The sequence below is a fragment of the Babylonia areolata genome, chromosome 20 (assembly GCF_041734735.1).
Source record: "Babylonia areolata isolate BAREFJ2019XMU chromosome 20, ASM4173473v1, whole genome shotgun sequence".
Lineage (NCBI taxonomy): Eukaryota > Metazoa > Mollusca > Gastropoda > Neogastropoda > Buccinidae > Babylonia > Babylonia areolata.
The window spans coordinates 54,849,305-54,865,583 of record NC_134895.1 but is presented as its reverse complement, the minus strand read 5'-3'; positions in this window follow the sequence as shown (position 1 = coordinate 54,865,583).

Genomic DNA, 16,279 nt, shown 5'->3' with positions numbered 1-16,279 from the left:
GGACACGGGTTCGAATCCCAGCAGAGGTGGGTTTTTCGGCCCGTGGCCGGCTCCCACCCAGAGTTGAGTGTGCTGTGGGCTTAAATGGGGAGACTGGGACCACACAGTCGAGTGTCATCCAATTCAAGGATGCGTCTTTGGGTGTGTTGCTCTAATTACCTGACCAACACTGCAAGTGTCTGTATCTCTCGGGCCTGGTTGACGCCAGGTTATCATTATGAAAGGAAGCGTATAGTACAGCCCTGTCACGCGGTCCCAAACTAAAATGAACCTCCATAGCAACATTGTCATCGTCATCGTCATCCTCCTCCTCCTTCATCATCATCAATATGAAAACGAAACAGTCTCAAAAGTCTGTGGCCTTTCATGCCCTGCTCTCATGGTGACCTCAGTTTCGATGCCCCTCCACTTCTGCGCTTGGGGTGAGTCCTGTCAGTGTCTTCAGTGCCGTCAGATTCATGGGGGGGTGGGGGGTGGGGGGAGGGCTGTTGTTTGAGGGACGTGTTGGCGGTCTCCACTCTGGGAGGGACATTCACTCAGTCTGGCTCTGCGACTAAGCCATTATTGTCGTTAGTAGGGGGCTTAGTAGGTGGTGTCCTAAGTACGTTGAATCAAAACAGGCACCACTGAACACCACCGAAGTGACTCAGCAGCAGCGCAGGGTCTTCTCTGGTGTGTGGCCTCCTGGCGACCTAACATCGATGGTTCCCTGCGGACTGCCGGCGCTGGGACTGTGACGGACGAACCCGGGTGTAGCCGTGTAAATGGGGTAATCTAAATGAGCGGCGTGGGAGTAATGCTACTGAAATGGTGCAGATGATGATGGGGCAGCAAAAAAAAAAAAAAAAAAAAAAAAAGAAAGAAAGAAAGAAAAGAAAAAAGAAAATGATACTGATATATAAATAAAAAATATCAACAAACATGTATGCAAACAAATAAAAATCACAAAATACATGAATAAATAAACAAATAAATAAATGAATAAATAGATTTAATCAATATCAACAACAACTTGAACGACAGTTCTTTACTACATACTACACGCATACTATCATCATGATCAACAACACAGTCCACGCCACCACCAATTTCACCAACATGATAAACCAGTCCACACACGACACGCTCCAATCCTCCACCTCCGCCAGCTGCCCAACAGTCACTTCTACCGTTCTGGGCTCTGCGCGCCATCAGGTACAAGCGCGATGGAGACTTGCGAAGAGAGTTGGAAAAATCTATCTGTCTATCTGTATACATAACTCTGTTATATATATCGTTGTAATTATCCAGCCAGTGCTTCCGACGACAACTCCCGCTCATACGACTGTGGAAACTTTGATACCGTAAATAAGCTTGTAGGCGCCCATCCCATCTGTGTATAAACTTCAGCGTAAAGTCGGGGTGGGTGCTCACTGGGGGATATACTTCAGCCATCACTGGAGCTCAGTCTGGTAGGTCGTGTCACCACAAGGTACTGTCTGGTCGTATTGAGAATCCTTAGTTAAACTGGCACTGAATATCAATATTTATGACAATCCAATGCCGAGAGTTTCAATTCACATGTGTAAGAATTGTTCCGCTGTATACTGTTGACGGGTACTGAAGTGGATAACTGGGTGTCCAGGAACAGACCCTGTACCATTCTCTGCAGTTTCAAACAGAACGCCAGTCACTGAAATACAACACAGCGTCGTGGAGTACCGTTCCGCTCTCACTCGGTTTTTCAATTGTATTTGTATTTTGTATTGTATTTGTATTTCTTTTTATCACAACAGATTTCTCTGTGTGAAATTCGGGCTGCTCTCTCCAGGAAGAGCGCGTCGCTACACTACAGCGCCACCCTTTTTTTTTTTTTTTTCCTGCGTGCGGTGTTATTTGTTTTTCCTATCAAAGCGGATTTTTCTACAGAATTTTGCCAGGAACAACCCTTTTGTTGCCGTGGGTTCTTTTACGTGCGCTAAATGCATGCTGCACACGGGACCTCGGTTTATCGTCTCCTCTGAATGACTAGCGTCCAGACCACCACTCAAGGTCCAGTAGAGGGGGAGAAAATATTGGCGGCTGAGCCGTGATTCGAACCAGCGCGCTCAGATTCTCTCGCTTCCTGGGCGGACGCGTTACCTCTAGGCCATCACTCCACACAGGCCATCACCGGGTTGGTCGTTTACAAGGTATTAATCATTTTAACCAATGCACACTTTTGAACCGAAAGTGAAGGTGGTCGTTTACAAGGTATTAATCATTTTAACCAATGCACACTTTTTAACCGAAAGTGAAGGTGGTCGTTTACAAGGTATTAATCATTTTAACCAATGCACACTTTTTAACCGAAAGTGAAGGTGGTCGTTTACAAGGTATTAATCATTTTAACCAATGCACACTTCCTGAACCGAAAGTGAAGGTGGTCGTTTACAAGGTATTAATCATTTTAACCAATGCACACTTTTTAACCGAAAGTGAAGGTGGTCGTTTACAAGGTATTAATCATTTTAACCAATGCACACTTCTGAACCGAAAGTGAAGGTGGTCGTTTACAAGGTATTAATCATTTTAACCAATGCACACTTTTTAACCGAAAGTGAAGGTGGTCGTTTACAAGTTATTAATCATTTTAACCAATGCACACTTTTTAACCGAAAGCGAAGGTGGTCGTTTTACAAGGTATTAATCATTTTAACCAATGCACACTTTTTAACCGAAAGCGAAGGTGATCGTTTTACAAGGTATTAATCATTTTAACCAATGCACACTTTTTAACCGAAAGTAAAGGTGGTCGTTTTCAAGGTATTAATCATTTTAACCAATGCACACTTTTTACCGAAAGTGAAGGTGGTCGCTTTACAGGTATTAATCATTTTAACCAATGCACACTTTTTAACCGAAAGTGAAGGGGTCGTTTAGTATTAATCATTAACCAATCGCACCTTTTTAACGAAAGTGAAGGTGGTCGTTTACAAGGATTATCTTTTAACCAATGCACACTTTTTAACCGAAAGTAAAGGTGGTCGTTACAAGGTATCTATTTTACTCAATGCACACTTTTAACCGAAAGTAAAGGTGGTCGTTTACAGGTTCAATCTTTTTAACCAATGCACACTTTTTAACCGAAAGTAAAGGTGGTCGTTTACAAGGTATCAATCTTTTTAACCAATGCACACTTTTTAACCGAAAGTGAAGGTGTCGTTACAGGATTATATTTTAACCAATGCACACTTTTTAACCGAGAAGGTGGCGTTTAAAGTATTATCATTTTAACCAAGCACACTTTTTAACGAAAGTACAGTGGTCGTTCTGCTTTGTACCATGCACACTTGTTGATCCGAATACGTAACTGGTGGTCGTTCAGAAAGTAAATCATGGTTTACTCTTTTTGTTTTATTCAGTAGGGTGGGCGTTTACAGGTATTAATCAGTTTAACCATTGCACACTTTTTAACCGAAAAGTAGGGGTGGTCGTTTACAAGGTATTAATCATTTTAACCAATGCACACTTTTAACCGAAAATAAAGGTGGTCGTTTACAAGGTATTAATCATTTTAACCAATGCACACTTTTTAACCGAAAGTAAAGGTGGTCGTTTACAAGGTATTAATCATTTTAACCAATGCACACTTTTTAACCGAAAGTAAAGGTGGTCGTTTACAAGGTATTAATCATTTTAACCAATGCACACTTTTTAACCGAAAATAAAGGTGGTCGTTTACAAGGTATTAATCATTTTAACCAATGCACACTTTTTAACCGAAAGTGAAGGTGGTCGTTTACAAGGTATTAATCATTTTAACCAATGCACACTTTTTAACCGAAAGTGAAGGTGGTCGTTTACAAGGTATTAATCATTTTAACCAATGCACACTTTTTAACCGAAAGTAAGGTGGTCGTTTACAAGGTATTAATCATTTTAACCAATGCACACTTTTTAACCGAAAGTAAAGGTGGTCGTTTACAAGGTATTAATCATTTTAACCAATGCACACTTTTTAACCGAAAGTAAAGGTGGTCGTTTACAAGGTATTAATCATTTTAACCAATGCACACTTTTTAACCGAAAGTAAAGGTGGTCGTTTACAAGGTATTAATCATTTTAACCAATGCACACTTTTTAACCGAAAGTAAAGGTGGTCGTTTACAAGGTATTAATCATTTTAACCAATGCACACTTTTTAACCGAAAGTAAAGGTGGTCGTTTACAAGGTATTAATCATTTTAACCAATGCACACTTTTTAACCGAAAGTAAAGGTGGTCGTTTACAAGGTATTAATCATTTTAACCAATGCACACTTTTTAACCGAAAGTGAAGGTGGTCGTTTACAAGGTATTAATCATTTTAACCAATGCACACTTTTTAACCGAAAGTAAAGGTGGTCGTTTAAAAGGTATTAATCATTTTAACCAATGCACACTTTTTAACCGAAAGTAAAGGTGGTCGTTTACAAGGTATTAATCATTTTAACCAATGCACACTTTTTAACCGAAAGTAAAGGTGGTCGTTTACAAGGTATTAATCATTTTAACCAATGCACACTTTTAACCGAAAGTGAAGGTGGTCGTTTACAAGGTATTAATCACTTTAACCAATGCACACTTTTTAACCGAAAGTAAAGGTGGTCGTTTACAAGGTATTAATCATTTTAACCAATGCACACTTTTTAACCGAAAGTGAAGGTGGTCGTTTACAAGGTATTAATCATTTTAACCAATGCACACTTTTTAACCGAAAGTGAAGGTGGTCGTTTACAAGGTATTAATCATTTTAACCAATGCACACTTTTTAACCGAAAGTGAAGGTGGTCGTTTACAAGGTATTAATCATTTTAACCAATGCACACTTTTTAACCGAAAGTGGGGGTGGTCGTTTACAAGGTATTTTACTCAATGCACACTTTACACTTTTTAACCCGAAGTGGGAAGGGGGGGGGGGGTACTAAAAACTGACCGCTTACAAGGCAATTTACATTAGCAGTTACAGCGTTGGCGGATGGAGACTTTCCTACTTTGTTTTATTTTATTTGCGTACAGAAGGGGGGGGAGACAAAGGGGTGATGGTGGGGCAGAGAGGTAGGGAGAGAGAAAGATATAATATAGAGAGAGAGTCAAAATGGAGTGCACAGACAGAGACAGACAGACAGATACAGAAACAGACTGACAGACAGACAGACAGAGACAGACAGACAGACAGAGACAGGAATAGACTGACAGACAGACAGACAGAAAGAGAGGCTGCTGATGGAGACTAGATATCACTGACAGGCTGAGAGCAATCCTCGTCAAGCTCTCAACAAACCTGCCATTGTTTGACGATCATCAGCTGGAAGAGTGGCTGCCAGCGACGTGATGGAAGTGGTGTGGTGGTGATAGGAAGGGAGGGGGCTGCGGTGTTGTGATGGCAAGGGGACAGTACCCGTGTGTTGGCGGTATTAACGTGTTGCGGTGTTGTGATGGCAAGGGGACAGTACCCGTGTGTTGGCTATTAACGTGCTGCGGTGTTGTGATGGCAAAGGGACAGTACCCGTGTGTTGGCGGTATTAACGTGTTGCGGTGTTGTGATGGCAAGGGGACAGTACCCGTGTGTTGGCGGTATTAACGTGCTGTGGTGTTGTGATGGCAAAGGGACAGTACCGTGTGTTGGCTATTAACGTGCTGTGGTGTTGTGATGGCAAGGGGACAGTACCCGTGTGTTGGCGGTATTAACGTGCTGTGGTGTTGTGATGGCAAGGGGACAGTACCCGTGTGTTGGCGGTATTAACGTGTTGCGGTGTTGTGATGGCAAGGGGACAGTACCCGTGTGTTGGCGGTATTAACGTGTTGCGGTGTTGTGATGGCAAGGGGACAGTACCCGTGTGTTGGCTATTAACGTGCTGCGGTGTTGTGATGGCAAGGGGACAGTACCGTGTGTTGGCTATTAACGTGTTGCGGTGTTGTGATGGCAAAGGGACAGTACCGTGTGTTGGCGGCATTAACGTGTTGTGGTGTTGTGATGGCAAAGGGACAGTACCGTGTGTTGGCGTATTAACGTGCTGCGGTGTTGTGATGGCAAGGGGACAGTACCGTGTGTTGGCTATTAACGTGTTGCGGTGTTGTGATGGCAAGGGGACAGTACCGTGTGTTGGCGTATTAACGTGCTGTGGTGTTGTGATGGCAAGGGGACAGTACCCGTGTGTTGGCGGTATTAACGTGCTGCGGTGTTGTGATGGCAAGGGGACAGTACCCGTGTGTTGGCGGTATTAACGTGCTGCGGTGTTGTGATGGCAAGGGGACAGTACCCGTGTGTTGGCGGTATTAACGTGTTGCGGTGTTGTGATGGCAAGGGGACAGTACCCGTGTGTTGGCGGTATTAACGTGTTGCGGTGTTGTGATGGCGCGAGTTATCCGTGTGTCGGTAGGATGGCTGTGGTGGTGGTGTGTCCATCGAGATCGATGATGACCATCGTTGTCATCCAGCTGGGGGTTGGGGGGAAGGTGATGGTGGGGTGGGGGGGAGGATGCTCATGAATCTATCTGTGAGTGCGCAGATGGCTGAATAATCCAATCTGCGCACGAAATGTTCGCTGACAGTTGGGGCAGACAAAGACAGGCATACCATTGTCAGGGAGCTGGATGAAAGGTCATTAGGGATGACTGATGACTTGCGCGATGAGTTTGTTTAAAGTGAAGAGGAGTTGCGCAACGTCGACCTCACTCTCTCGTCCGGGTCCACCAATTTCCAGTGGCAAGACTAAGTCGAGACGACTGGAGGATGAGCACGGATGCAGTGGATGACCAAGATATCCTTTCGGTGTCTCATCTTGCTCTCTGCACTCCACAGTGCGTTGCTGTAACCGCCTTCCTCTCCGTTGGACCTGTTGGTTTCTTCCGCAGATTCTGCCGGATCCAGACTTCGCATGCATGGGTAGACACACCCCGGGGGCCAACTGCGTGTGGCATGCACACAGCACGGTGGAGCTAGATGGCCGTCGGTGGCTCTCCTGAGCCGACGCCCTTTTATGGATCTCCATAAGGGTGTCTAGCCACCCGCCTCACCAGTCCCAGAAGGGAGCGGTGGAAGTGCCGTTTTAGTCGTCAGCAACCCGACCCTGAACAGGTTGTACTGGATTACAGGTTACCAGTAGCAGATCTAATGACCTGACCTGACATTAAAGGATGGCTAGTTGGGATGGGAGGCGGAGGGGTGTGTGTAGGGGGCGGGGGAGAGGATGGTGTTCTGATAACAGGGTACAGCACCCGTATGTGGGTGGTTGGGACGGAGGGCGCTGCGGTGTTGGGATGGTGGTGGCACGGTGGCGGAAGTAAAAGTGTGTGAGGGGGAGGGGGGGTGCTGAGGTGGGATGGACGTGGGGGAAGGGTTGTCGCTGCGGTGTTGTGGTGGCAGGGGGGGGAGGGGGAGGGGTTGTCGCTGCGGTGTTGTGGTGGCAGGGGGGGGGGGAGGGTTGTCGCTGCGGTGTTGTGGTGGCAGGGGGGGGAGGGGAGGGTTGTCGCTGCGGTGTTGTGGTGGCAGGGGGGGGGGGAAGGGTTGTCGCTGCGGTGTTGTGGTGGCAGGGGGGGGGAGGGGAGGGTTGTCGCTGCGGTGTTGTGGTGGCAGGGGGGGGGGGGGAGGGTTGTCGCTGCGGTGTTGTGGTGGCAGGGGGGGGGGGAGGGTTGTCGGCTGCGGTGTTGTGGTGGCAGGAGGGGGGGGGGGGGGGGTGTCGCTGCGGTGTTGTGGTGGCAGGGGGGGGGGGGGGAAGGGTTGTCGGCTGCGGTGTTGTGGTGGCAGGAGGGGGGGGGGAAGGGTTGTCGGCTGCGGTGTTGTGGTGGCAGGAGGGGGGGGGGGAAGGGTTGTCGGCTGCGGTGTTGTGGTGGCAGGAGGGGGGGGGGGGGTGTCGCTGCGGTGTTGTGGTGGCAGGAGGGGGGGGGCTGTCGCTGCGGTGTTGTGGTGGCAGGAGGGGGGGGGGGGCTGTCGCTGCGGTGTTGTGGTGGCAGGAGGGGGGGGGGGGGGTGTCGCTGCGGTGTTGTGGTGGCAGGAGGGGGGGGGGCTGTCGCTGCGGTGTTGTGGTGGCAGGAGGGGGGGGGCTGTCGCTGCGGTGTTGTGGTGGCAGGAGGGGGGGGGGGGGTGTCACTGCGGTGTTGTGGTGGCAGGAGGGGGGGGGGAAGGGTTGTCGGTGCGGTGTTGTGGTGGCAGGAGGGGGGGGGGAAGGGTTGTCGGTGCGGTGTTGTGGTGGCAGGAGGGGGGGGGGTGTCGCTGCGGTGTTGTGGTGGCAGGAGGGGGGGGGGAAGGGTTGTCGGTGCGGTGTTGTGGTGGCAGGAGGGGGGGGGGGAAGGGTTCTCGCTGCGGTGTTGTGGTGGCAGGAGGGGGGGGGGAAGGGTTGTCGGTGCGGTGTTGTGGTGGCAGGAGGGGGGGGGGGAAGGGTTGTCGGTGCGGTGTTGTGGTGGCAGGAGGGGGGGGGGAAGGGTTGTCGCTGCGGTGTTGTGGTGGCAGGAGGAGAGTACCCAGGATTTCAAGACCGGGGTGGAAGTTGTGGGGAGGGTGGGTGTGTGTGGGGGGTCAGGTGGTGTGCGAGGAGGACCGGATGAAAAGTGGATGGACTATTGTCATGCTCCCTCTGTCTGTCTGTCTGTCTGTCTGTACATTTGCCTTGAAAAGATCTTTAAATGTCCCCCTTCATGATTCAACCAAGCAGCTTCATGGTGAAAGTGGAAGATGCCACTGCATATCAGAACATCAGTGAAATGTATTAGATATTGGCTGAAATGTTAATTGTCCCTCATGTGAAAACGGGTTGGAAGATAAGTTTTTTATTTGTTTCATTGTACTACTAACAGTGACATCAGGGAAAAAAACTGTTCAAAACAGGACTCGTTCACGGTGTTCCTGATCAAAACAGTGTGGCAAACATTCTTTCATGTTAACAACGAATTTGTTCTGAAGGAATTAGCTAGATTCATTGAAAAAGCAATGCAAACAAGAAAAAAGAAAATGGAAATTATTTGTGACAGTATTTAACGTTCTAGGAATTCATTTCAAGATTATCTTCCGTCCGCGTGCGTGTGTGTGTGTGTATGTGTGTGTGAGTGTGTGTGTGGTGTGGTGTGGGTGTGGAATGTGTTGTGTTGGGTGATTGAGGATGGATGGCATGGGTGGATATGTGGGAGTGTGAGTGAAGTGTGTGTGTGTTTATCGTCTAATCTGAAAGATGACACCGCACCAGCTAATGTCTAGCGGGGGTGGGGGGAGGAGGGAGATTCCATGCGTATGTGGTTGGAACCGGGGAACCTCCTCTTGTGGGAGTGCATTCACCAGGCACCGCTCTCTGGCTGTGCTATTTCAGTTTCAGTTTCTGAAGGAGGCGTCAAATTGATGGTGGGGGGCGGCCGAAGGGTTGTCGCTGCGGTGTTGTGGTGCAGGGGGGGGGGGGGCGAAGGGTTGTCGTGCTGGTGTGTGTGGTGCAGGAGGGGGAGGGTTGTCGCGCGGTGTTGTGGTGGCAGGGGGGGGGGGGGCGAAGGGTTGTCGCTGCGGTGTTGTGGTTTGGGAGGAGGGGGGGAAAGGGGAAGGGGGTCGCTGCGGGTTTGTGGTGGGAGGAGGGGGGGAAGGGGAAGGGGTGTCGCTGCGGTGTTGTGGTGGCAGGAGGGGGGGAAGGGGAAGGGGTGTCGCTGCGGTGTTGTGGTGGCAGGAGGGGGGGAAGGGGAAGGGGTGTCGCTGCGGTGTTGTGGTGGCAGGAGGGGGGGAAGGGGAAGGGGTGTCGCTGCGGTGTTGTGGTGGCAGGAGGGGGGAGGGTTGTCGCTGCGGTGTTGTGGTGGCAGGAGGGGGGGAAGGGGAAGGGTTGTTGCTGCGGTGTTGTGGTGGCAGGAGGGGGGGAGGGTTGTCGCTGCGGTGTTGTGGTGGCAGGAGGGGGGGGAGGGGAAGGGTTGTTGCTGCGGTGTTGTGGTGGCAGGAGGGGGGGGAGGGGAAGGGTTGTTGCTGCGGTGTTGTGGTGGCAGGAGGGGGGGGGGGGAAGGGTTGTCGCTGCGGTGTTGTGGTGGCAGGAGGGGGGGGAGGGGAAGGGTTGTTGCTGCGGTGTTGTGGTGGCAGGAGGGGGGGGGGAAGGGTTGTCGCTGCGGTGTTGTGGTGGCAGGAGGGGGGAAGGGTTGTCACTGCGGTGTTGTGGTGGCAGGAGGGGGGGGAAGGGTTGTCACTGCGGTGTTGTGGTGGCAGGAGGGGGGGGGGAAGGGTTGTCACTGCGGTGTTGTGGTGGCAGGGGGGGGGGGGGGAGGGTTGTCGCTGCGGTGTTGTGGTGGCAGGAGGAGAGTACCCAGGATTTCAAGACCGGGGTGGAAGTTGTGGGGAGGGTGGGTGTGTGAAGGGGTTGGAGTCGAGTGGTGTGCGAGGAGGACCGGATGAAAAGTGGATGGACTATTGTCATGCTCCCTCTGTCTGTCTGTCTGTCTGTCTGTCTGTCTGTCTGTCTGTATGTACATTTGCCTTGAAAAGATCTTTAAATGTCCCCCTTCATGATTCAAACAAGCAACTTCATGGTGAAAGTGGAAGATGCCCACTGCATATCAGAACATCAGTGAAATGTATTAGATATTGGCTGAAATGTTAATTGTCCATCATGTGGAAATGGGTTGGAAGATAAGTTCATTTTTTTTGTTTCATTGTACTACTAACAGTGACATCAGGAAAAAAAAATTTCAAAACAGGACTCGTTCACCGGTGTTCCTGATCAAAACAGTGTGGCAAACATTCTTTCATGTAACAATGAATTTGTTCTGAAGGAATTAGCGAGATTCATTGAAAAAACAATGCAAACAAGAAAAAAGAAAATGGAAATTATTTGTGACAGCATTTAACGTTCTAGGAATTCATTTCAAGATTATCTTCTGTCCGCGCGCGCGCGCGCGCGTATGTGTGTGTGTGTGTGTGTGTGTGTGTGTGTGTGTGTGTGTGTGTGTGTGTGTGTGTGTGTGTGTGTGTGATTGAGGATGAGAAGGATGGGTGGATATGTGGGATGTGTGAGTGAAGTGTGTGTGTGTTTATCGTCTAATCTGAAAGACTGACACCCAGACCACCAGCCTAATGTCTAGCGGGGGTGGGGGGAGGAGGGAGATTCCATGTCCGTATGTGGGATTGGAACCCGGGGAACCTCCCTTCCTTGTGGAGTGCATTACCACCAGGACACCGCTCCCTCTGGCCTGTGCTATTTCAGTTTCAGTTTCTGAAGGAGGCGTCAAATTCGTATGCGCTCCACCGCATCTGCCTGGCCAGCAGCAAAACCCGAAACGCTTAGTCAGGCTTTGAGTGCATGTATATAGAGTGGACTTCTTCCACATAACTTTGTCAGAGGACAACAATTTTGTTGTGGGTTCTTTTTCCAAGCTGCACGTACGTACTGCACACGAGACTTCCGTCGGTTTATCGTCTCCTCCGACTGACTGGACATTTAGTTTGATTTTTTTCACTCCAACTTGGAAGAAAAGGCGGGAGAGAGAATGGAACCCAAACCCTGCCGGACACTGTACTGACAGATGAACTTCTCTACCAGTCTGCCACCTTCCTCCCCACCATCACGTCTGTGGTCACGGACTATCAGGGAAGGAAAACAAAGTGCCGCAACAATTAACAACTGGCCAGTGAAACGCAATGGGACTGGACGTCCGTCAAAAGAGCCCAGATACTCATCTCCCCCCCCCCCCCTTCTGTCTCCATGTCCACGCCACTCTCCGGGACAGGAATGACCAGATGCGATCATTGGTCAGTCCAGCGGCCATTCATCTTTTCGTGAACAGAACTCGCATTAGTCCCGGTATCCACTGTGACTCACTGCAGGGTTTGCTTCAGCCACTGTTTGACCGTTCGTCCAGGTGACTACATCTCTGTAATGGCGATTCCCAGAATAAAGGAACATCTTTTGCTCACAAGTGTACACACTGCAAGACAACAGAGAATCCAATACAAGAAATAAACTATCATAGAAGAAAACAAATTAAACAAGAGACAAATCTTCGATGTAAACGAGAAAATCCCTTAAAATACAAAATACAGAATAGATTATGCCAAGAGAAAAAAGTTTAAAATAAAACATAACAAAGCACAAACCCTCGAACAAAATAACAGAAAATCATTATCAAAGTAAACATAAGAACTGAGTAAAGAATATAAAGTATTGATGTAAATTCCTCGCAAAATACAAAATTAAAATGAAATAAATGGAATAGAATGAAATAAAATAAAATAAGATAGAATAAAATGAAAGACAATAAAACCGAATGAAATCCACCAAAGAAACCAAACCAGAGCCGTATCCATAAAACGTTGGCAGGGGAATCGACCATAGTAACGGGTGGTAAAGAACACTGTGGTATCCATTAAACGTTGGCAGGGGAATCGACCATAGTAACGGGTGGTAAAGAACACTGTGGTATCCATTAAACGTTGGCAGGGGAATCGACCATAGTAACGGGTGGTAAAGAACACTGTGGTTTCCATTAAACGACAGATTCCGTAGGAAGAGCACTGACTTGTTGCCATCAAGATGGCGCGGGGTGGGGGGAGGGGTGGGGGGGGGAGGGGAGCACTACTGTGGACAGATACATGGCGGAGATAGCGGACATCGGGAACGGAACAAAAGCAAAGCATCAAACATCCCCTGTTGTCACATCCTGTATCATTGGTTGCTGGTGTAGAAGATGGATGGATTGTGTGATTTGGGTGTCATTTCAAAAAGAAAAGAAGGGGGAAAACAAATACCCTAGTTAAAACTGTGCCTTGTTGTTTCTTTTATTTTCCTTGAATCTCAGTGTGTGTGTGTGTGTGTGTGTGTGTGTGTGTGTGTGTGTGTGTGTGTGTGTGTGTGTGTGTGTGTGTGTGTGTGTGTGTGTGTGTGAACAAGAAGAACAAGAAAAAAAAAGACAAACTCAGGTGATAGCAGAAAACTACTGTTGTTGCTATAGCTGTATTTAATCATTTTACTCTTCTACTTCGATTACTTCTTAATCTTATCGTAATAACAAGCTGGGCATCCCCCACAAGGGAAAATACCCACTCCCTGCCATCATAGCTCAAAAACAAACTAGCCCTGCTGTCAAACATGGCCTTGGCGGGTCCAGGATGCTCTCACAGCACTAACACACCACGATAAACATCGGGTATCACTCATTGACCAGCTGGGGATCTCCCTCCCACCCCGGGTGGCTGTTCAGTGGGGTGGATCGAAAGGAGAGGATGGACCATTGAGCACGGGTGGGGCGGTCAGCCAGGTCTGATTGAAGTGGTCAATGCCCGGGTCATGTGGGGATTGACAGCAGTTTGTGTCTGAGTAGTGATTGGAAAGATACGACGAAAAAAAGAAAAGAAAGAAAGAAAAGTTGAAGCCTTCATAGTTAGCGTCTGATTCATACCGATTTGTAAACTACAAGAACGTCTGATTCATACCGATTTGTAAACTACAAGAACGTCTGATTCATGCAGATTTGTAAACTACAAAATCCCTTCCAAATCCTCCAGACGACACAGCGGCAGGCACTTGAAGGGAATCCACAAGGAAAGAGGAGAGTGGGCAGACCACAGCAGACCCGGAGAAGAAGCTTGGAGGTTAAGGCAGCCGGCTGGACATGGGTCCGGCTGAAGAGTACAGCCCCAAACCGAGTCCGCTGGAGGAGTACTGTTGCACCCTTATGCTCCACAAGGGGTCAAGAGGCATAAGTCAGTGTGTTACTTTTTATAACCCCCCTTCCCACCATCCCCCGCCACATTGATGTTAGTTGTGCATGCTCTGGGCCCCCGTGCTGAGGAGGTGGAACCTGGAGAGAGAATAATGGGCATGACTATCAAGACACGTGGTGTATCTGCAACAACAATGATGATGACTATCAAGACACGTGGTGTATCTGCAACAACAATGATCATGACTATCAACACACGTGGTGTATCTGCAACAACAATGATCATGACTAGCAACACACGTGGTGTATCTACAACAACAATGATCATGACTATCAACACACGTGGTGTATCTGCAACAACAATGATCATGACTATCAACGCACGTGGTGTATCTACAACAACAATGATCATGACTATCAACACACGTGGTGTGTCTGCAACAACAATGATCATGACTATCAACACACGTGGTGTGTCTGCAACAACAATGATCATGACTATCAACGCACGTGGTGTGTCTGCAACAACAATGATCATTTCGCCTCGTAGACTGTCTAAAGTATGCAACATTTATTTGTGTAAAAATATCTCTCTCCCTAGGGTCTTCTAACAGTTTTTGTCTTTTGACGGTTTCTGTTCTATTCACCGAACAGAACTATTGAAATTATCTGACATGTGTTCAAGTATTCGTGGTTTGTTTTCTTTTCTAACATTTGTCTTTTACTGCTTCCGACTGCTCCTTAAACCCAGCCATCCTCCATAATCTCTCCCCCCCCCCTCCATCATCTGCCCCCCCCCCATCCCCACCCTCCCCCTTCCCCACCCTCCACAAGCGGTGAAAGGAATAAAGGCCTTTGGCCGTTGTACTTTTGTCTCCACCGTTTCCTTGTGTTTGAAAGTTGGAAAAACCATCATTCGTATTTAGTGTTATGAGCAAAGTGACGGTATGTCCAAGTTTTAAAGTAACCTAATGTTCACATTCGAATAAATCATTAGCATGTGTGCATTTTACACACAACGAAAAGCACAGAGATTTTTTTTAATTTCAACTTTGGAACCAATATTCAAACGCGATCAATTGAGTTAAAACTCAAAAGCGCTTCACACCTTGAACACATGACCAGTCTGCTCGGACAGGGAACGCCATGCTCTCTGAACAAAACTTGATGGTCAAGAGAGGAATAAGCTTATTATTTCCTGCAGGATTAGTCCACACCAAATCGGATTTTCCCTTTCATTCCAATGCAACGTTTGAGTCATGGTCACAGAGCGCACTCATGGAAGTTGACCGTCAGTTAGCTCCCTTCACTGAGCCTTTCAAGTGGATTAATATTGTTTCCCTTGGCGCTCACCCCCAGCCCCCTTCCTCCACCACTCACCCACCTCCACCCTCCACCCTCCCCACCGCCACACAGAACCCCCACTTCCACCCACACACCCCGCGACACATCTCCACAAACTACCTCCACCTTTTTCACAGCCTGTGTGTGTGTGTGTGTGTGTGTGAGAGAGAGAGAGAGAGAGAGAGAGAGAGAGAGAGAGAGAGAGAGGATGAATTAATTTTATTTGAATGTATTAATTTGATGCACAGAGAGAGAAGGGGGTAGAGAAAGAAGGGGAAGAGCGAGAGAGAGAGAGAGGGAGGGAGGATGAATGAATTAATTTTATTTGAATGAATTACTTTGATGTACACAGAGAGAGGGAGTAGAGAAAGAAGGGGAAGATAGAGAGGAAAATATAAAGAAATGAAATAAACAATTTATCTTTAAGAAAGCACGAAAGAAAAGACCCGTCAGCTGTTGTTGGTTCGTTACCCAGTTGTTTACGTTGGTTCTGAGGGACGTGTCCTCTCTCTCTCTCTCTCTCTCTCTCTCTCTCTCTCTCTCTCTCTCTAACAGGCTGTGTAAAAATATAAAAAAGAGAGGTACAGATATGAGCTTGAAGGTAGAGCACACACACACACACACACACACACACACACACACACACACACACACACACACACGTGCGCGTGCAAACACACACACACACACACACACACACACACACACACACACACACACACACACACACAGACTTAAGAGACAGAGGACGCAATGTGAAACATGGGGAAGCCGTGGGAAAGAAAGAGACAGAGAATGACAGACAGACAGACAACGGAGATGAAGACGTGAAAGCAGGCCATGACGATCAGGACGAACACGATGCATCACAGAACCAACAACAGTCACAATAATAATAATAATAATAATAATAATATTAATGGTAGTTATATAGCGCTGAATCTTGTGCATAGACAAATCTAAGCGCTTTCGCACCAGTCATTCTCACGCACGCATAACTCTAAAACTGGAGAAACTAAAGACAAGGAAGAGGCAGGGAAGGGAGACTATTTTGGGAAGAGGTGGGTTTTAAGGCCAGACTTGAAAGAGCTGAGTGTGGAGACTTGAAGCGAAAGAGGAAGTTCATTCCAATTGCAAGGTCCAGAGACAGAGAAAGAACGGCGGCCAACAGTCGAGAGTTTGAATCTGGGTATGCGTAAGTGGAGTGGATCCGAAGCTGATCGTTGTGAGCGAGATGGAGTGTAGAGGTGAAGGCAGCCACAGAGATAGGAAGGGGCTGATTTGTGAATACATTTGTAGCATAGAGTGCTGATCTTGTACT